General features: G+C 43.1%; 1 protein-coding gene across 3 annotated transcripts in view; it reads right to left on the reverse strand.

Moving 5' to 3' along the window:
- The window catches only part of Pls1 (plastin 1), a 109,941-nt gene that overhangs the window by 46,785 nt on the left and 41,168 nt on the right, over positions 1-21,988 (reverse strand). Inside the window, exon 1 of one of the 3 annotated variants that reach the window (XM_063265574.1) lies at positions 21,205-21,392. The exons of the other annotated variants lie outside the window; for them this stretch is intronic. The gene's annotated coding sequence lies outside the window, so the exon portion shown is untranslated. Of the gene's footprint in view, positions 1-21,204; positions 21,393-21,988 lie in introns of those variants that run through there. 3 annotated transcript variants of the gene reach the window in all.

A 21,988-nucleotide genomic window follows, 5' to 3' on the forward strand; every position in this document is an offset into this window, starting at 1 on the left:
TTATATTTAGCACAGAAGATGAATACAAATTATATTGTTATATATACCTAGTTATACAAGACAGTTAATATATACCACAGAATGTAAGTAGATATTTGTGTCCTAGAAGAGAATAAGGACAGAAGCTAAACCCATTTTCAAATGCTTTTATACTTACATATAATTTCATTTATATGCGCTTCAACCTCTTTGAATTATCACAAAATCATAGCAATTATCAAAATCATCTATTCACTTAAACTTATCATGGCAATTTAGTATGTCAAGCCGTAAGAAACATTCAAAGAGTGATAGGCTCTGAGCACAGAGCCTGCCTCAGCCTCTCATGTACCAAAACTGGACTGATCCGCATATCGACTTCTAATAATCTTGATGTTCTCTCAAAACGATGGACTTCTACATTTTACATTTCTTCTAGGGCATTTTTCTAGTCCTAATTTAAATCAAATGGGTTTTTAAATATTATACTGCCCACTATTTAACCTTACACTTTTTTTTTAACAAGCCCAACAATGGCTTTAGATTTATCAGTAGAAAAGACAATGGTCCAACTGAGTCAGCCTACTGACTCAGAGGCGTTCCTTACATCCCACCTTTAAGCATTCATTTTATTAAGTTCTCGGTTTAGAAGCCTTTCTACAGTATACTTTTTTGAGACAGTGTTTCACTGTGCATCCCCAGCCATCCCAGATAATTCCCTATGTAGACCAGGCCTTGAACTCAGAGCTCCATCTGCTTCTGTCTCCTGAGTGCCAGGATTAAGGTGTATGCCACCGTGCCTGACAGTTACAACTCTTTACAGGTGCATTTATTTTGTGTTGAAAGAAAGTAGTTAGCAAGATATCTTGCATAACTTCCTGGTTTCTCAAACTACTATTCCAGTGGTGAATCAATACAGTCCTGGTCATCCCGCATGCCTTATTCAAAATGATCTCTCCCACTTGCCCAGAGTTTTAAAGGCTGAAAATTAACTGTGCTGAAGACTTTGCATTGGGAATGGTAGACATAAAGCTGGGGTTCGATGCTTAGCCATACCTATTTGATTTTATGTAATTTGTTAATTACCTATAATAATTTTATATGCCTACAATCAAGCATGTAATGTATTAGAAATCATTTTACCCATAGGCAATTCTTATTTTTTTGCCTTTATATCTAATAAGTATAAAAGATATTGCCTTATGTCTTTCAGTATTTCAATGAGACAAACAGAAATAGAGAATGATCTTCAAAATATACATTTGAAGTGTTAAGCTAAGACAGAGTCTTCTTGTATAGGTCAGGATGATCTCAAATTCAAAAATTTTTCTGAAAAAAATAATTTCTTCTGACTCTGCCCTGGGATTACAGTTGTGCATGTCTACAACCAGAAGAAGCTTCGATCTTTTGTATGTGCCTGAATGCACATTTATTCATGTATGTATAGGTTTGTGTATTATTGTGTGTATAATTATGTGTGCCTTTGCACGTGGAGGCCAGCGGTCAATACGATGTGACTTTCTCAGTCCCTCTCCATGTTACTTCTGAGACAAGGTCTCTTCCTGAACCTGGATCTCAGTCATCCAGCTACCCTGATGAGGGCAATACCCAGGGACCCAGCTGTCTCTGACCCTCAGTGTTAGGATCACAGATGCTCATCCCTAGACCCAGCTTTTTATGTGGCTGCTGGAATCAGAACTCAGGTCCATATACTGCATGGAAAGCACTTTACCATCGAGGCCATCTCCAGGGCCAGAGATAGGCAAATTAGTGATGTGCTCCTGCGGTGAGAAAGGAGGCTGAGACAAAGAGATCTTGCTAGAAACTCTTGATCTGGTTACCCAGAGTACACTGAACAACAGAAACAAGAGTCCCTGCTTCAACAAGACAGAAGGCAAGAACCTCAACTCTCAAAAGTCGTCTTCTGCCTCCATATGCACACCACCTCACGTGTGCACTGTCATACACATACACACACACACACACACACACACACACACACACACACACACACAAACAAACAACAGTTAATGGAAAAGGGAAGCCATGAATTTGAAGGAGATCAAGGAGGCATATATGGTAGACGTCGCCAGGAAGAAAAGGAAGAGAGAAATGATATAATTATAGTCTCAAAAATAAAAGAATTATTTTTTTAATTTACAAGGTCTTAGAACTGCACGGTAAACACTGCACGGTAAACATTGACAGTAAGCTATCAGAAAGCAAGCTAGTCTTCAGGGCAATTAGCCTGGTTTTTCCAGAACACAGTAAAAGTGTAGGGATTTGGATTAAAAGAGACCTGAGGTGCACGGCCACATGTGAATGTGCTCCAAAGAGGATCCGGTTTGGACAAGGCAGCTGTTAACATTTTGGGAAGTAATTGCAGGTTTGACTATGGAATGCCAACTAATGTTCGATACTTTAATCCCCCGTGCTGTTACTTTTGTGACCTGTTTTTACAGAGGTGCATGCGAGAGGTAAGCTCTGGAAGCCTATGCCTCTCTTCAAGATGACTCCTCCTCCACCTCATCTTCTCTTTAAAAGATCATTTATTTTATGCATTTTATGTACAAGAGCGCTCATGTGGGTGATGGGAATTGAACTCAGGACCTCTGGAGGAGCAGCCAGTGCTCTGAACCACTGAGCCATCTCTCCAGCCCTCTTCAAGACACTTCAATGACATTATGAAACTAATTTCCTAACTCACTACTGTTACCAATTAATGCTCATTAAATGTCAGCACAACAATAATCAAAGGAAAAAGAAAAGACAGGAGTGCTTCTCGAGAGGAAATGCAGATAGCTGCACAGTGGGAAAGGAGCTGTCTTTTCATTCTACACATTCTGTATCCTTTTAGACCACAAACCTACTAGCTCCTCTACGTAACTGAAAAAGGGCAAAGGCAGCTTCGGAAAAACAGTGCATCTAATGCATGAACACGAGAAGTCTGGATCCATGTTTCAAATACTGATGATGACAAGATTATATATAAACCTATTACCTGTGTATGAGCATTTTAAAAGGACACTGGCATTTCTTATGACGCAAAATACTATAATTAAAATACTAAATGTATACACTGTGACATCCACGTCTTCACTGCCCTGTGTGTACTCTCATCTCAGCCACACCACTCTATGACATAGTCCCTGCCTCCATTCTGATACCACAGCAAGGATTCTGAAGACAAAGGAAATCACGTCACTTGCAGGAAAACTAATGGAGCCAGAAATTATTATAGCAAGTGAAATAAGCGAGACCTGGGGGAAAAAAGCCATGTTTTCTCTCATAAGCAAATCTTAGATTCTCATTTTTAAATATACATATATACATTTTTATATATACACATTTATATGCGTGTGTATATATACATATACATATATACATATATACACAGATAGATAGATAGATAGATAGATAGATAGATAGATAGATAGATAGCTATGAAAGTAGAAAAGAGATCCTAAGAGGCAAAAAGAGAATTATTAAGGCAGGTCAGGAGGGGAACCGAGTATGTGTGATGTGAAATCGGAATGGGGCTGGTAAGGAAGGAGGGGATGGCACAAGAGTGGAGGAGGAAAAGACAACAGGCCGTGAGGTAAGAGTGTGAAAACGTCACAATGAAACCCACCCATTTGTTAGCTAACTTGAAAATGAAATATATTTTCAAAACAAGAATCAGATGTGAAGTTGCAAGAAATTAAAAAAAGAAAGAAAGAAAGAAAGAAAGAAATCTTTAGAACAAAGCTAAAAGAGAAAAGACCAAAGGCGTGATCGAGGTGACGCAGTCTTCGTCCCTCCGCAGCAGAGCCTACTCTGAACCATTCCTGCCTCTAGGCCCGCGCGCATGCTGCTAACGTAACTGGATAGCAACCACATAAACGTACAGGTACACGATAACTGCACAGTAGTCTGCCTTATACATTCCATTCTTGTGAAATGAGAACTTGCAGCTTAAAAGAAGTCAGCCTATGTAAAGTATGGGGGAACCCTAGATGCATCAACTCATGTTTATCAAGCAGACATAGCCTGTCTTATATGAACTGTTCTTGACCACACCATTACTCTGATTCACTTCACAACCTTAGAAATGAGGAACTCGTTCTGAATCGGTGCCTGGAGTCTAGCACTGAAGTACACACTTGTGAGTGAACATCTGAGACAGTTGCGGAAGAGACACCAGGCTCCCCATGAGGCCTACGGTGGGCGGGCCGTGCTGAACTCTCTATATACAGTCCCATGGCTTTGACTCGCCCCTTGAATGTCTCCAATATTTTCAATGCTACATTCCTCTCACACTTTTTTTTTAATACCTATGGTTTAAGCTGGACATTCATTTACCAGTGAAAGCCTCCATCCGCCTCTAATCTTTAAGTGCTTCCTGGTCCAACCAAATATATATTTGAAAGATGAAAGAAACATTTGGAAAAAGAAAAAAAAATCAGTTGAAATTTAATCTAATCTTTATACTCCCTCAAATATTCAACTTCCTCGAGTCTCTTAAAGCTTTGCCAAAGCAGCTGATATGATCGGCAAGATCTAACAGGCTTCGCTGAACAGTCTGAGGGGAAAGGGTGTTGGAAATAGCCCCAAATTGCCCTGAAACCAAGAAAAAAACGTGTGCCTTCTACCAACCCTAGAGCTCCAACCGTCAGAGGCCGACACTGCTTCCTCTGATGCGTGGTCACTCCCTGAGTTCCTAGATCCTTTATCTTCCCTCCTCCTGCCTCCTCAGATTCAGAGTTCTCAACGTGTCCTCTGACTCAGCTTGGATAGACGTACCCTCATCCACTCTCCAAAAGTCCCCATTCCCTGACTCCTCCACCCACAGGAACCTACAGCACAATGGCAAATATTTACAAAGAGCTTCCAACCGCCCTGGAATTAGACACACATTAATCTACTGACAGAACAGGCAGGATCCCTGACACGTGAGTTTGAGGCCCACAGAGACGGCCCATCCTGCACTGAGAAGGTAAAGGCCCCACTCACTTCCTGTTTGCTCTCTTCTCCCTGGTGTGGATGCGCTGTGACCAGCCACCTCCTGCTCTGTCACCATGACTCCCTCCTCTGAAGAACTGTACCTCCTACACTGTAGCCCAGAACACAGCCTTCCTTCCTTACCTTGTTTTGTCAGCCATTTGGTGAAAGCAACAAGAGAAGCAGCTAAGACAGTTACACTCCTGTTTGACCAGTAGAGAGTTAGCAGATATTTAGTAGCTCATTAGATGAATCTCGAGATGCACGTGGGAGAGGGAAACTGCTAAGGGATGCATACAGCATGCCGCTCACTGTAAGTCATACAAACGCAATACTGTCTAGGCTGCTTAGGATACCGTGTGCATGTAAGAGAGCTTAGAATGTGAGAGCTACCAACAAGTTCCGAAGAGTAGCTGTCAGGGCCGGAGGCTGGGGTCAAGGCATGGGGTAAGCCTGGTTGGATCTTTTTACAAAGGTATGTTTCCAGGGATTACGACAGCAAGTTTAATGTGTGTTCAGTGTGGGACGTTAGGGGCTGGTACACAGACATAGTTACACTGTGCGCCTGTATTTTTCCAGACCTTAAAAAAAAATAATTCATAACATTAAAAAAATTCTTATACAGAAAAAGAGATACTTCTTAAACCAAAGTCATGAACTACTAGTTAAAGAAATGGGTCAGGGGCTGGGCAGATGGCTCGATTAGTAAAGTCCTTGAGGAGCTGAGTTCAGTTTCCAGAACTAATGGCAGAAGGAGAGAACCAACTCTTCAGAATTGCCCTTTGACCTTATTTTCACATAAGGTGCACACGCATGCGCACGCGGACACATACACACATGCACGCACACACACACACACACTCATCAACTGATTAAAAAGAAGTCGGATGGCACATGAAGAATTACACTCGATGTTGTCCTCGGTCCTCCACATGTGCACACACACGGGCACCAACACACAACCAAATATGCACACACACCAAGAAAGAAATAGGCTGCAGTCCAGCAGAGTGGTGTGGGGGGAGACTCAGTGCTCATGAGGCTCTGAGTTCTAGTCCTACAGGGAAAGGAAATGGGGGGGGGGACGGATGGGAGCGGGGGAGCAGTCAAACGCTAAAATAATCAACAAAATATAAAGATGGCCTCTCGGCCATCTCTTTTTGAACAGGGGACATTTCCCAGACTTTAAAAACTGCACGTACTTCAAATCTTCAGCAGAATTTACCGAAATATTACAGTTCACTTAGCCCTCTGGTGCCTTAAGGTCCGGGAAGTACATAAGATCAGTCAGAAATCCAGGGTCCCTTCTGACCTTGGAAAGAATAAACCTAGGAAGAGGTTTACCTAGGTTGTGTATTCAGGGTCTGGTTTGGGGTTGGCAAGACAAGGCATAGTGGGAGAGGCGGGCGAAAGAATGAGATAACCCTGAAGGGAAGGAAGAAACATTAGTAGGTGCTAGCCAAGAACAGCTAACTCCACCAAAAGCCTGCAGGCTATGCCAAAGAGCACGTTCCACAGCGCCGCCTGCAGGCTATGCCAAGGAGCGCGGTACCCAGCACGGCTGAGGACTGACTTGTGAAGGCAGCAGAGCTTCCCCTGAGACTCTTGTTCTGTCAGAGACCCCAGGACAAAGGAGACTGAAGGCAGATCTGACAGCAATGGTGAAGTGAGAAGAGAAAGCTGCCCTAAGGATGTTAAGAACCACGGGTGTTCAGCCCTTCCCGGTGTCTATGGAAAAGACGGTGAGAAAAGTCTAGACTCGAGTCCACAGATGCTCAGTATTCCTGGTCCGAGCAGTTCTGCTGGCACTGTGCGCCTTCCTCTGCTTCTCCTATCTCCCGCCGCAGCCCTTCCCTTTTCCTGCTATTACCTATTTTCAGCTTCCCATTACAAACTTGAAAGATCTCCGTGTCACCAGAAGCCACCACCGTGTGTGAGAACCACAAGCAGCTAAGAGATGAAATGCAACCGACGAGTGTCCTTCCTGGTGTAAGGCAAACCTGGAGAGTGTTCCTACTGAGCCACACTTCATAGCAGGTCTCCCCACAATCACAGTCTCCTTAACTTGCTACTTTTAATCTGATTTTTCTGGGGTTAACTGGAATGTCTACTAACTCTTGAACAGAAGTAGGAATTGGGATATTGTCTACTTGGTTAAATACGAGTTTCCTGTGCTACACAGCAGCACAACTGTCTCTTGGGCCAAGAAAGCGGGTATTTAATAGGCTCAAGATGTCCCTCCCTACTGGAAAATATCATCCTGAGTGAGCTAACCCAATCACAGAAAGACATACATGGTATGCACTCATTGATAAGTGGCTATTAGCCCAAATGCTTGAATTACCCTAGATGCCTAGAACAAATGAAACTCAAGACGGATGATCAAAATGTGAATGCTTCACTCCTTCTTTAAAAGGGGAACAAGAATACCCTTGGCAGGGAATAGAGAGGCAAAGATTAAAACAGAGACTGAAGGAACACCCATTCAGAGCCTGCCCCACATGTGGCCCATACATATACAGCCACCCAATTAGACAAGATGGATGAAGCAAAGAAGTGCAGACCAACAGGAGCCGGATGTAGATCGCTCCTGAGAGACACAGCCAGAATACTGCAAATACAGAGGCGAATGCCAGCAGCAAACCACTGAACTAAGAATAGGACCCCCGTTGAAGGAATCAGAGAAAGAACTGGAAGAGCTTGAAGGGGCTCGAGACCCCTTATGAACAACAATGCCAAGCAACCAGAGCTTCCAGGGACTAAGCCACTACCTAAAGACTATACATGGACTGACCCTGGACTCTGACCTCATAGGTAGCAATGAATATCCTAGTAAGAGCACCAGTGGAAGGGGAAGCCCTGGGTCCTGCTAAGACTGAACCCCCAGTGAACTAGACTGGTGGGGGGAGGGCGGCAATGGGGGGAGGGTTGGGAGGGGAACACCCATAAGGAAGGGGAGGGGGGAGGGGGATGTTTGCCCGGATACCGGGAAAGGGAATAACACTCGAAATGTATATAAGAAATACTCAAGTTAATAAAAAAAAAAAAAAAAAAAAGATGTCCCTCCCTGAGAACCCTCCAGCTCTGAAAGAACTGAGGTTGCCTTTTTCTTTTGTTCTATAAGCAGCAGCTATAGAAACTCTTCTTTGAAAGGCAATTTTACTGTCAATAGCCTGGATTTGTCGAGTCTCAAACTATTTAAAAAAATTAATTTGCTTGTTTGAGAACTGCCTCCGTGCATGGATTAACACTAGAGACCTTGAGAACAGCACTCGGGAACCAACCACTGTGAGGAGTGGGGCTCATGTGCCGCTAGGGTGAGTGATGCCTGGTTCAAACTGACTGACACAGACATGTCCTAAATGGAAGCCTGGCAATGTTCTGCAAAACAAATCAACAAAAAATAATGTCGAGTTCGCTTCACAGCAGGCCTTTTCCTCTCCTGTCTTTATACTGCCCCCCACTACCACCATTAATGCCTGCACCCTCCCTGCATGTAATGATCTTCCTTTTTTTTTTAAGATTTATTTATTTATCATATGTATGTGAGTACACTGTAGCTGTCTTCAGACACACCAGAACAGGGCATTTGGTCCCATCACAGATGGTTGTGAGCCACCATGTGGTTGCTGGGAATTGGACTCAGGACCTCTGGAAGAGCAGCCAGTGCTCTTAGCCACTGAGCCATCTCTCCAGCCCCTTCCCTTTGTTCTTTTATGTTCACCTCACCTTCCTAACCTCACTGCTTGCTCTGTAGAGTGAACCAGCCTTACTTGTCTCCCAGTAGCTGGAATGGAATGCCCTGTACACTTTGGGAACCCTTTAGTAAGGTTCGTCAACAGCCTCCTTCACGATAGCCCCTTTCTACTTTCTTATCTTTTTTCATTTTAATCTAGATTTCACAAGAGAGAAATTGTCTTTTGTTGTTGTTTTTCTGAATTTGGCTTGTTTAGTTTAATGGGATAACAATTTGCAGTTCCATATATTTTCCTACAAATGGTAGAGTTTTCCTTTTCATTGCTGCTGGGGGGGGGGGGGAAACAAGGAAGAATTTTCTATGACCTCCAGGACTGTTGGCTTCACCTGTGCCCCCTCACCTACTGATGATGAAAACTATTAACCTATCTGCTTACACCAAGCTGTTGATTGTAATAAAACAAGACAGAGGGACGAAAAAGAGCAAAAGCTTATTGTGCCAAAATTTTGCAAAACCTGAAATGATTGTACTGGGAAGGTATGGGTGAGGGTGCCTCTCAAGGGAAGGCTGAACAAACCGGGCCCAGAGGGCAAGGCCTGATCAGCTTCCAGGACTCTGTGAAGGGACTGTGCGGCGGGGCTGTGGCACGTTCCTCAATGCCCACCATCGGCACATGCGCACTACAGTCTGATTCCATGGATGCGAGGCCCTAGGCCACAGGCCCCACTCCCACAGCCAAGGGATGGCAAGGAGATAAGACCTGCAGTGCCAGAGGTCTCTGCCCAGGTTCATTTGCCTTCTACGCAATCCTTCGGCTTGCAGCAAGCATCAGCATTTTAAATTTGACTCATGCACGTACAGGCACGCCACCCTAAAAGTGCTGCTATCAGTGCTTAGGACCGCCACGAACGTTTTTTTTTGTTTTTTGTTTTTTTTTTTTTTTTTTTTTTTTTTTTTACTCTTTAAACAACAAACACCCATGAGGGCTCATCACAAGCCAAGCCCTTTCCTGGGGACTACACATATAATGTGTCTCACAGCAACTCTATTTGATTGGCACATTCCAATCCCGACTTCGAAGCTAAGGAAACTGAGGCCAAAGTATATATATTAAGTAGAAAAGCTGGACTCTACACCAAAGAGGGTGACAAGTCCAACCCAATTACTCATTATCTTCATTTTTAGATTTATTTATGTAATTTTTAAAGGTATGAGTGCTCCGCCGTCTGCATGTACACCGGCCTGCCAGAAGGGAGCACTAGATCCCTTTATAGATGGTCATGAGCCACCCACCATGTGGGTGCTGGGAATTGAACTCAGGGCCTCTGAAAGAACAGCAGTGTTTTTAATCGCTGAGCCATCTCACCAGCCCTGTCTTACTACCTTCTTCTTTAATTAATTAGTTAACTAATTTACATCCAATCTCACCTTGCCCTTCCTCCAATCCTCCCTGTCCTTCCTTCTCACCCACCCTTCCTCCCCCTCCTTTCTCCTCAGAAAAGAGCAGGCCTCCCATGGACACCAACTTTGGCATACCAGGTTGCAGTAAGACTAGGTGAACTGTCTCCCATTGTGTCTTGACAAGACAGTCCTGTTAGGGGGAAGGGCCCAAAGGCAGGCCACCGAGTCCGAGAGAGCCCCTTCCTGCTATTAGGAGTCCCACCTGCAGACTGAGCTGCAAAACTGTTACATACGTCTGTCCCACGCATGCTCTCTGGTAGGCAGTTCAGTGTCTGTGGGCCCCTGTGGGCCCAGGTTAGCTGACTCTGTAGGTTTTCTTGTAGTCCTTGACTTCTGTCTCCTTCCATTCTTTCTCCCTCTCTTCCTCTCCCACATGATTCCCCAAGCTCTACCTAACGTCTGGCTGTGGGTCTCTGCATCAGCTTCCAGCAGTTGCTGGGTGAAGCCTTTCTGACGACAGTCATGCTAGGCTCCTGTCTGCAAGTATAGCTGAGTATCATTAATCGTGTCAGGTAGGCTCCCTCTCATGGCAGGGGTCTCAAGCTGGGCCAGGCTTTGGTTGGCCTTTCCCTCACTCTGTCCTCCATCTTTAGCCCTGTACACCTTGTAGGCCTGACAAACTGTAGTTGGTTTTGTGGCTGGGCTGGTGAACACTCCCTCCATTGGAAGTCTCGCCTGGTTACTGGAATGGCTGGTTCAGGCTCCATATCCCCCATTGCCAGGACTCTTAGCTACAGTCCCCCTCATAGATTCCTGAGAGTTTCCATTGTCCTAGCTTTCTAGCTCATCCCAGAGATGCCCCCCTCAGCTGATTCCAGTTCTCTCTCCCAGTACTCTCTCCCTCCGTCTTCCCCCCACTAGATCCCCCTGCTCCCCTCACACCACCCCCTGGACTCCATTTCCCAGCCACAGCTCCACTTACTACCTTCTTAACCGAGGTCACTCGCTAAACATCTCCTTCCGCGCCCCCAGCTCAGCAAGCTCCCTGTGATCTTTTCCGGTTCAAAGCTGGCCTAGAACCTAACCGTGCAGTGCAGAACTATTAGACCCAAGTGTGCGCACTGTGCGACCTTCCCAGAAACTGAGAAAGAATGGACGGAAAGATTTAACTGAACTTCGGGAAATGATGTGAATTATTTTACAACACTTTTCTGATCTCCGAAAAGTACTTTGCTCCTGTTTTATGTATTGTGTAGTCACAGGAAATTATACGCCAGGAGATGATTGCCAGATTGTAATTGCCTATAAATGCCAAATGTGTCAGAATGAATGCTTGAGCACCACACCAACTAGCTGTCAGGCCACAGGGAACAGGCACTGTGACTCACACGTCCCCATATGAATCCTCTGGAATGACCGAGGTATTACTTCCTGGCTTCGACTCCCTTCCCCAGCCCTAGCCCAGGATTCACTGGACTCAAAGGAACGCAAACGAGCCTCTAGTGTAACTGGTGCCCATGTGGGCAGATATCCTCCCAGGATGCCACATCAGGGCGTGAACTCTAACCTTCAAAATGCGCTTGGCTCCAAAGTAAAGCTTTTCACTCATTACATTTAAAAAACCATTTTCAGGAGAGGAGTTCCTCAGAGGATATTTTGCCACACGCAGGATCCAACTCTAATTGTCCCTATCACAAAGCAAAGGGAGAAGTTTTCATGTAACATGTGCAGATATTTTTTCAAAGATTCATTTTAAAAAAAACTCACATAAAATCTCAAAGTTTCTAAATGTTATGGATAAGAAAAATAAGGATTTTATTAAATATAACTATATATATAATCAATTACAAAGGCTTGTCATAATAACAATTAACGACTCTCAAACTGTTATCACTTTCCCCAAAAAGCATAATAAGTTAACACAGTTTGACATTATTCTTTTAAGAAGCATCAGGCCTCTAGTGAAGGATTTTACCTAACAGCAGATTCAAGTTTTCTGACTGATAGAAGACTGAGTCTCTATGACAAGCAGGGACTTGCCCACAAACTATGAAGCAGCCATCTTGTTTGGTACTCATTATTAGAAAGAAAGCAGCACTCACTAGCAACTCTGGAAGTTTCTCCATTCTAGAATCTCAACAATAAAAAAATAATAATAACCACACTTTATAGTTAACAAGTATTTTATACCTTTCAAAGCGGTCCCTACGAATTATCTAATATTAGAGATAGGTCTCACAACAGAGAAATCAAGACATAATATACTACTTACTCAGGTAATTCTGAGGATTTCCCTATTAGCATCTTGATTGATGACTGATGTGGGAGGCCCAGCTCACTGTGGGCGGTACCACCATTGGGCTGCTGGTCCTGGCTGCAGGCTGAGTCAGTAAACAGTGCTCCTTCACGGCCTCTCCTTGAGTTCCTACCCTGACTTCCCTCACTGATGGGCTGTGAAGTGGAAGTGCAAGCCAACTAAACCCTTTCCTTCCACGTTGCTTTTTGTCATGGTGTTTATCACAGCAGTAGGAACTCTAAGACAGTGACCACGGTCGCCAAAGATTCGTTTGCATCCTTTAGAATCCTAACAATAATTTCCTCTAGCTTCTTTCCATTTGGCATGAGTATTTTCACAGTATTCGATTTGGCATGAGTATTTTCACAGTATTCGAATCTTTTGCCTGCCATTCTGCTGTGTGGAATTTTATTATTGGGTTTTACAGGTTGCTCTTAGCCCTGATGGCGGTGAGTATCTGTTCTTTCCCCACGAAGCATGTTGTCAGATGCAGGCTCTCCATGGGTGATCCATCAGACTGAGGAAGCTCCTATCTATTCTAGTCGGCTGGAAGGGGTGTGTGTGTGTGTGTGTGTGTGTGTGTGTGTGTGTGTTTCTGTAATCACCAATGGATTACACATTTCTGCTTGTTTGTGTTTTGAATTGCAATTACTGACTTAAACTGTTAACATTCCTGGAATAAGCTGTCCTTCATTAGGAGGCGTTCACATCTCATGATAAGGTTAGGATAAGCCTCTTCTGTCCTGTCTCCTACTTCTCTCATGGGTTATGTTCTCTTCCTCCTTTTTATCTTTTCTGGAACTACTCGAACATTTCTAATTCCAATTTATTTCTTCTGGTCATTAATCATAAACAATTTCATGGCTGCTTTCAGTTTTATAACATACATTGTCTTTTAACTTGCTACACCTTACCCTCGAGAGGTTTCAGCCCATGCCACAAAGAGCATCAAAATGCCCAATGGTGGGGAGGTTGGGCATCACCAACCTGGAAACCTGAATCCAAACGTTCCAACTGGTAAAGCTGGGAAGCGGCAAGAGAAAGCCTGCTTAGAGAGCCGGCCCAGAAATCTGAAGAACCACAGGGTCTCAAACACATCAAACTTCAGATATTTCACATAAGGAATACTCAATATATACCGCCTCTACTCCCCCAACTCTTGCCCTGTGTGCTATTTTTATTATAAATTGCATGCCACGGATCTTATCATTTTAAACTAATTATCTTTCAGGACCAAATAGAAATACTTTTAATATGTCATGTCTGATGAAGATAAATTTAAGCTTTAAACAGCAGTAACCCTTAAAAATATTAATAAATGGTTGTATGCACACCGGTGTGGCACCGGGCTCTTCCTCCCTTCACACAGACCTGTGTTTCCACAGTGTCTCCTTGCAGCTGCCTGGAGACGTCCTTTAACATTGCTTGTCCTATTAACAGCCGGTTTTATATCCACATGGTTCATCCTGTTTGGAATTTGTCTTTGCTGGGTTTAGATCTGAGCTGACTGCTTGTCTCTGCATTAACGGTGCTCCCCCGTGCCCTGCCCGCACTGTCCCCAACAGCACATCTGTATCATTGCCACCTCTCTTCTTCTGCACATAACACCTTGTGACGGTTTGCATATGCTTGGCCCAGGGAGTGGCACTATTAGAAGGTGTGGCCTTATTGGAGGAAGTGTGTCACTGTGGGGGTGGGCTTGGAGACCCTCCTCCTAGCTGCCTGGGGATGCTCAGTCTGCTCCTGGCTTCCTTCAAGTGAAGATGTAGAACTCAGCTCCTCTGCTCTGTGCCTGCCTGGATGCTGTGATGCTGCCACGCTCCTGCCTTGATGATAATGGACTGAACCTCTGAACCTATAAGCCAGCCCCAATCAAATGTTGCATTGGTCATGGTGTCTGTTCACAGCAATAAGAGCCTAACTAAGACACACCCTCCTTTTCTCATTGGGTTATTTTAAGATTTTACTCTTATCAGTGGTTCTAAACAATTTAGTTATGGTATGCCTTGATGTTATTTAAGTACACTGCACCTCGATATCACTTTCCTCTAGCTTTTTATTGCAGCTCGTGAAGTTTCTCAGATCTATAGTTTTCAACCTGTGGTTTTCTTTTCCAGCTCTTATCTCTGCAAGTATTTCTTCTGTTTTCTCCCCTTCTCTGAAGGATAATCAGGACATGCATGAGACCATGTGATACTATCCATGTATTTATTGACAGGGGGATCAGGAGTTCAAAATCAGCTGTATACTGAATACTTGTCAAGGATAGACAAGGCTTAGGATACTGTCTCAACAAATAAAAATAAGTTTGACAGTAAGAGAATTTAAGACTCATGCTTAAGTGTTTACTAATTGATAAGATATGTATTATTGCATTGGAGTCTCAAATACCCCTATAGGGAAAGCAGAATTAAAAATGAAATTTTATATAAAAATATATATGACAGTGTCTTAGTCAGGGTTTCTATTCCTGCACAAACATCATGACCAAGAAGCAAGTTGGGGAGGAAAGGGTTTATTCAGCTTACAGTTCCACATTGCTGTTCATCACCTGAAGGGAGTCAGGACTGGAACTCAAACAGGTCAGGAAGCAGGAGCTGATGCAGAGGCCATGGAGGGATGTTACTTACTGGCTTGCTCAGCTTGCTTTCTTGTAGAACCCAAGGCCACCAGCCGAGGAATGGTACCACCCACAATGGGCTGGGTTCTCCCTCCTTGACCACTAGCTGAGAAAATGCCTTACAGCTGGGTCTCATGAAGGCATTTCCTCAAGGGAAGCTCCTTTTCTGTGATAACTCCAGCTTATGTCAAGTTGACACATAAAACCAGTCAGTACAGATAAGAATAAATATTACTGTCACTATACTACATAAACTACTATGTTTGCAAACCCACTCATTCCTGATTTGTGCATAAGGAGACAGTGTCAGAGAGGCCAACTTACAGAGCAGGTCAAGGGCTAGTAAGTGCCAAAACTAGAACTATTGTCAGTGTGCCGGAGTCTTTGTCCTCTGTTCCTTTCAATAAACCACATGATTCTTGTGTGGCCAAGAGTGATGAAGTCATGCAGTGGGTTCTCAAGGGAAACAAGGAATCATCTTTCTACATGATATTCAAGAGCGAGATCTGAGCCTCTTTTGTGTAAAGGTAAAATGAGATGACTCAGAATGGAGGTTTACAAAACAATTTCGTGCATGGTTCTTTGTACTTTATCAGTTACAATTTAAAACTAAACTCTCGTTTTTTTCCTACATTACTATTTTTATTATATATAACAGGAATTGAGTAATGAATTGGGCAAAGTGGTTATAAATCTGTGATCTTAGCAACCATGAGACCAAGGCAAGAGGACCCCAGATCAGCTTGGACCATGAAGTAAGTTCCAGGACAGATTTTTTTTTTTTAAGTAAGGGGTTATCATCACCAGTAAGTCAAACACTGTCATGAGTGTACACATTAGCAGGACTAAAGGATGGCAGAGTTGAGGTGTTGTAGAAAATACTGTTAATAAAACTACTGGTTTTCATGGCTAGAGCATAAAACACTAAAAGAACTGATAACATTTCAAAGTGATGAAAAACTGTGTTGAAAAGTAAAGATAAATTTAGGTGCCTGTGCCTCCCCTACAGCACTGATTCTTTTGTTTGTTTGTTTGTTTGTTTGTTTGTTTGTTTGTTTGTACACAGGGTTTCTCTAGGTAGCCCTGGCTGTCCTGGAACTCACTCTGTAGACCAGGATAGCCTGGAACTCAGAGATCTACCTGCTCTGCCTGAGATTAAAGGCATTTGAATTAAATTAAAATTTAACTAAATAAATTAAAATGTAAAGTTGCTACCCTGCCAATTCTTAAGAGTTTTCTGATGTTTAGCATTCTTAGTAAATTACACAAAGATTACACAAAAATTACTTAATTGGTCCAAATTCTAAACATAATTTCAGGGAGTTTGTGGACATACACCTCATTTCCAAGCCCATTCTCAACCTTCCCACAGGCCTATGGGTTCTTAACTAGTAACTCCAACTATGCATATGTGCATGCATGGCTTATATGTGTGTGCACACATGTCCAGGGGAGCATGCACATACAGAGGTCAGAGGTAACAGTGAGTGCCCTCCTTGACCAGACTCCACTTGTTGGTTTTTGTTATTGTTGTTTTGCTTTGTTTTGAGGCAGGGTCTCTCATGGTACCCTGAACTCTCAGATTTGGCTTTGCTGGTCAACAATCCCTAAGGATTCCCTTGTCTCTCCTCTGCAGACTGAGCAGCCATGCTTGCCCTTGGGATCGATGCTGGTGGTCCAAATTCAGGTCCTTGTGTCTAGGCAGCAAGCACTTTACTCACTGAACCATCCCCACAGCCCCCTCTTCAACATTTCAATCGCAAGTCAATCAGCAAGACCCCCTGGTGTAAGACATTATCCTAAGCCCACACACAGTCATAATAACAAGACCATTGACTAATGGAAGACAAAAGAAGGACGAATATTTCAACAGTAAGTTCTGACAATGATTTTCCTGAGTGGCCATGGAGACATGGGAGGCGTCTACATTTCTGACATGGGTGTAACCAACAATTCTAAGGTCTTGATTTGAAAAGCCACTCTTACTAGTGTGTCACTCTATTTCTGAACTTATTGTTCCCCTTTAGACTGACTGTGCCCATTAGCATACCCTCACAGCAACTCTCGCTGCCGGGAAGAAGTTTCCAGTCAACAAAACAGGTTTAACACCCCACTCCTTCTTCCCAGACGAAACAGGGAAGGACAGCAAACACCTGGGCACCTTGCAGTTCAGTACTGGGACCACACTCCGCTTTCCTACCAACAAAACATGGTCACCAAGAATCACAAGTTCTATCAGGGAGCGAGAGTTACATATTAGAACAGCTTGTGTTTACTTTTAAAACTAGAGACAGGGAAGGCACCTGGTTTAGCTTTATGAATTTTTAACAGATATATTTTCAGCAGCTTAGTAACTAGAGCCTTGTGGTAGATGATTCTATGACACAAACAGCTAAAGGGATGATGCAGGAGAGGAGAAGGCTGGGGGTGAGAGACATGATTCAGTGCTTGCTACTATTTCAGAGGACTGAAGGTCGGTCCCAATTATACCACTTTGGGCAGTTTGCAATTTCCTCTAACAGGCTCCAAAGGACCTGGTGCCCTCTTCAGGCCTCTGTGAGCACCTGTGTGAGCGTATACACACACACACACACACACACACACACTTTAATTTAAAATACTTTTTAAAAAGGTTGAACAGTGGTCTACCTTCCTTCCCTCCTTCTCTTTATGTTCAGTATTTGCAATGCTGTGCACCTTGTGTATACTGGGTTGAGTGGGTTAGGAAACTATTCAATCCAGGTGACATCTAACCTACCTTCACTAAATGAGCAAATAGCTTTCCCTATACTAGAAAACGAAATAAAAGCAAATATGACTATGTATTGGGCAAAAAAATCAAAATTATTGATATTATCCAAAATACTCTAGTATTCGGTTACTGTATACTCTAGTATACAGTAAACATTATCTTGTATGTAAATGTATCATGAAGTACTAGCTGAGGATACAATGAAGTCCTTACCATTAACAATACTTTTTCAAGACCCTATTTTTATTACATTTTATTTGGTTAGTTGTAGATTTGAACACATATTGGGGGAATCCATGGGTCACGTCACACATGCAGAAGTCAGAGGACAACTTACAGAAGTCACTTCTCTCCTTCTGGCCTGTGCGCCTGAAGGGTGAACACAGGATGCCTGCTTGGGGGCAAGCACTTTACACACGGAATCATCTCACCACAACACAGAAAATTGAACATGAATATGGTAATAGAACATATACAGGTTGGACGTTCTATATCCAGAATGCCTGAGTGTCGCAGACTTGGGGTTGTTTGGGTTTTGGAATGTTTGCCATTTTAATAAATTATTTCTTATTTATAATAATTATTTAATTATTTCTGAGAAGTAGTATATGCCTAGTATGCTCTTACTGGTGAGGAGAAGTGAGACATTTAAAAGGCCTGGGGCTTTCTAAACTGTTTATAAAGGAAACTGTCTTTCTAAAAAGATAGGTTGTTTCTCCAGATCCAATGAATGGTGGAATAGTTTTTTTTTTGTTGTTTTTTTTTTTTTTTTTTTTGATTCTTTTTTTCGGAGCTGGGAACCGAACCCAGGGCCTTGCGCTTCCTAGGCAAGCGCTCTACCACTGAGCTAAATCCCCAACCCCGGTGGAATAGTTTTTAAGCAAGGATGCTGTCTCCATTTTAATTCCAGTTCTTCCTTTTAAAAAAATAGATTTATTTATTTAATTTTACATGTGATTATTTTGCCTTCGTGTACATAAGTGCATCACATGTATGCAGTGCTCACAGAGGCCAGAAAATGTCGGCAGTTCCCACGAACTCAAGTTAGGGATGGTTGTGAGCCACACATGTGTGTTGGGAACTGAACCCAGGTCCTCTACAGGAGCAGTGGGTGTGTTCAACCACTGAGCCATCTCCCCAGCTCCTCGTTCTCATTCTTAAAAATAAAGCTATTTGTGTTGCATAAGAAAGCTTATACTCAGGGCTGGAGAGATGGCTCAGCGGTTAAGAGCACTGACTGCTCTTCCAGAGGTCCTGAGTTCAATTCCCAGCAACCACATGGTGGCTCACAACCATCTGTAATGGGATCTGATGCCCTCTTCTGGTGTGTTCGAAGACAGCAACAGTGTGCTCATATATACTAAATAAATCTTTTTTAAAAATTAAAAAAAGCTTATACTCAGAGCATGAGGCCTAATGCATGATTTTACTGAGAAGAAAATTTAAAATCCTGAGGCTCATTAAGAGGGACTCTTGGGAGCTTAAGACATGGCTCAGTGTTTAAGAGTATCGACTGCTCTTCTAGAGGACCCAGGTTCAATTCCCAGCACCCACATGACAACTCACAATCCACTTCCAGGTATCTGACACCCTCCCACCAGTGGACATAAAATAAGATAAAAAAATTTTTTTTAAAGAGAGACTTTTGAAAGAAACAAATCAGCTTCCTCCTTTGTAAGTGAGGTTTAAAAAACAGAAAGTATCTGTGCACAGTTTGCCTCTTGTGGCTTGCTGGACTCTTCTGCTCTTTTGTGGGCTGCTGGTAAGAACCGCATCCAGAACATTTAGAAGAGGAAAAAATAGAAACCTTGTTTTTTTTTTTTTTTTTTTTTAGAAGAACAAGATCAGAAACAGCCATTATCTCCTACTCTTTTAAAAATTCAGGTCCCAAAATAATAAATTTGAGATTAAAAATCAACACTAAAAAAGAAAAAAAGTCTGAAAATGTGTGGGTTTTCAGCACCTTTGTGGTCCCGGTGCTGCCGAGTCTCACAGACTCCTGTTACCAGGATCCCAGCAACAGAACCCTTCGCAGCAGGGACTGTGGTTGGTAAGGATGTGAAATTTTTCAAAAGGCTTGCTAAGGCTACACCGGGAACAACATTTGTAGCTACTCAGAGTAACCTAATAAGGGTCATCAAATATCATGCTTTGGGTGGTAAGCTGATCTAAACTGGGGATCATAAAGGGATGTTATTCCCCCAGCTCCACAAGAACACAATTGAGCGACTGGCTGGTTCATTATCAGAGAGGCTGCACAAGGGTCCAGCCTTTGTTGAAGTCTGGGCACCACACAGGAAAAGCAACTTGGCTTCCAAAGAAAGCCCAGAGGAAGGCTTGGCTTGGCTTTGTTAAGTTTTTTAAACTATGTAACATTTTTCTATGGTGAATCATTTTCTAGGGTTAGCTTGTCATAATGTGTTTGTCTCCCGAGGAAGAGCCACAGAGTAACTCTACACTGTAATTCATACAGAAATGCTTTAAATGTTTGAGGGCTTCCCAAAGCAGAGCCCTGAGTCCTAACTTCATCCTGAGGTGTGAGACTTCAAGATCTCTGCACAGAGGAACATGCTTCACTTCTGAAAGGCTCCTCCGGTTTGTGAAGGAACAAGACCTCAATTCTTCCCCACTAGGGCCCATTCAAACTGCCAGTCGTATCACTTTCCCAGTTTCCTTGATATGCTTGACGTGTGTCATTCAAGACCCGCTCAGCTTTACATGGGCTGGGAACTGCTCAGTTTCTGCTTTAGCAAGAAAACAGCCCGGCTCACCAGGGTGACAGGTGACATGCTCACACAGAAACTGTTTAAAATGAAACATAGATTGCTGTCCCCACATCAATGCGACGGTGAAATCTATCTCCTATTAATCCTGGCTTTTCAAGACTTAGAGAAGCAAAATGCAAATGAAGAACGAATTTCAATGCAGATAACTCCCTCACTCCTAGATGCCCAGACTCAACACCACAGCCCAACACTGCCCACTCTCAGCTTTTGTTAAAAACATAGCCATGGAGTCTCCTCAGGAAAAAAAAAAAAAAGAGTTGTACTTATCACAATAGAATTATAGACTATTAGACATTCCCTGGCCTTTTTGAAAGCCCCGGGCTTCAAAGCAACAGTACATAAAACCTTCTGGAAGGCAACACCAAGTAAATATTTAGTGACTTCTGCCTTTCTCAAATAGTTCATACCCACTCCTGAAAAGAAAACCAAAATCTGGCCAAGAATTATGTGTAATTTTAAATCCAACCCTGAAAAAACCCAAAGCCCTCCTTATCAACCTGGAAGACACAATTAAGAACTGTGCGACCATCGTACCAAAAATATTCTTTGGACTGATTATGCAAAATAACCCCAGAGCAAGGAAGAACTTGCTGAGAAATTCTGTAAGGCAGTTTAACTCAATTTAACTATCACACAGGGAAACACCAGGAGTCACGCTCCTGGCAGAAGGGAAGAGTCTGCATACACACATACCTGCCTCCTTGGGTCTTGGCGCCTGGCAGCCAGGGATCCTGAGAGACAAACTAGGAAGCTTTAAAACCCAGCCTGTCTTGAGCCGTGCCTGTCCTTGGATGGTCATGTGCAAAGGACAGTGTTTGGCGGAAGAGACAGCAGCTCACTCTATGCTGAAACAAATGTTCTGCCTATTACTACAGATCTTAATCTCAGAAGAGTTTGGCCTAGGTAGAAAGGCCAACCTGGAACACGGGTGTGGCTTGGAACTATAAAGAAATCTATTAAGAGGCAGAACTGTAGATGTCATCACCATTTCTAATCTACCACAGCCTAGAGCACTTAAAATGCACAGTGAGACCTCCGCACATGGGAAGAACGTGCTCACACAGAATGGAAACAGGACTGTGCTATGAACTCCCACACTCTTTTTATAAATACTCCTTTGTCACTTTAATTGTAAATACCAATATTTTAATCGTGTGAAAAACCATTAACAATTAGCATTAATCTGTGTTTCCTAGAAAGAATTAAGAAATTGTGGGGGCTGGGGATTTAGCTCAGTGGTAGAGCGCTTACCTAGGAAGTGCAAGGCCCTGGGTTCGGTCCCCAGCTCCGAAAAAAAGAACCAAAAAAAAAAAAAAAAAATTGTGTTAAGGGGCTGGGGATTTAGCTCAGTGGTAGAGCTCTTGCTTAGCAAGAGCAAGGCCCTGGGTTCAGTCCTCAGCTCTAGAAAAAAGAAAAAAAAAAAAAAAAGACAAAATATCCTAACTCCAGAGTCCCTGGACTAATTTGAAACCAATAT

The sequence above is a fragment of the Rattus norvegicus genome, chromosome 8, assembly GCF_036323735.1.
Source record: "Rattus norvegicus strain BN/NHsdMcwi chromosome 8, GRCr8, whole genome shotgun sequence".
NCBI classification, from domain to species: domain Eukaryota; kingdom Metazoa; phylum Chordata; class Mammalia; order Rodentia; family Muridae; genus Rattus; species Rattus norvegicus.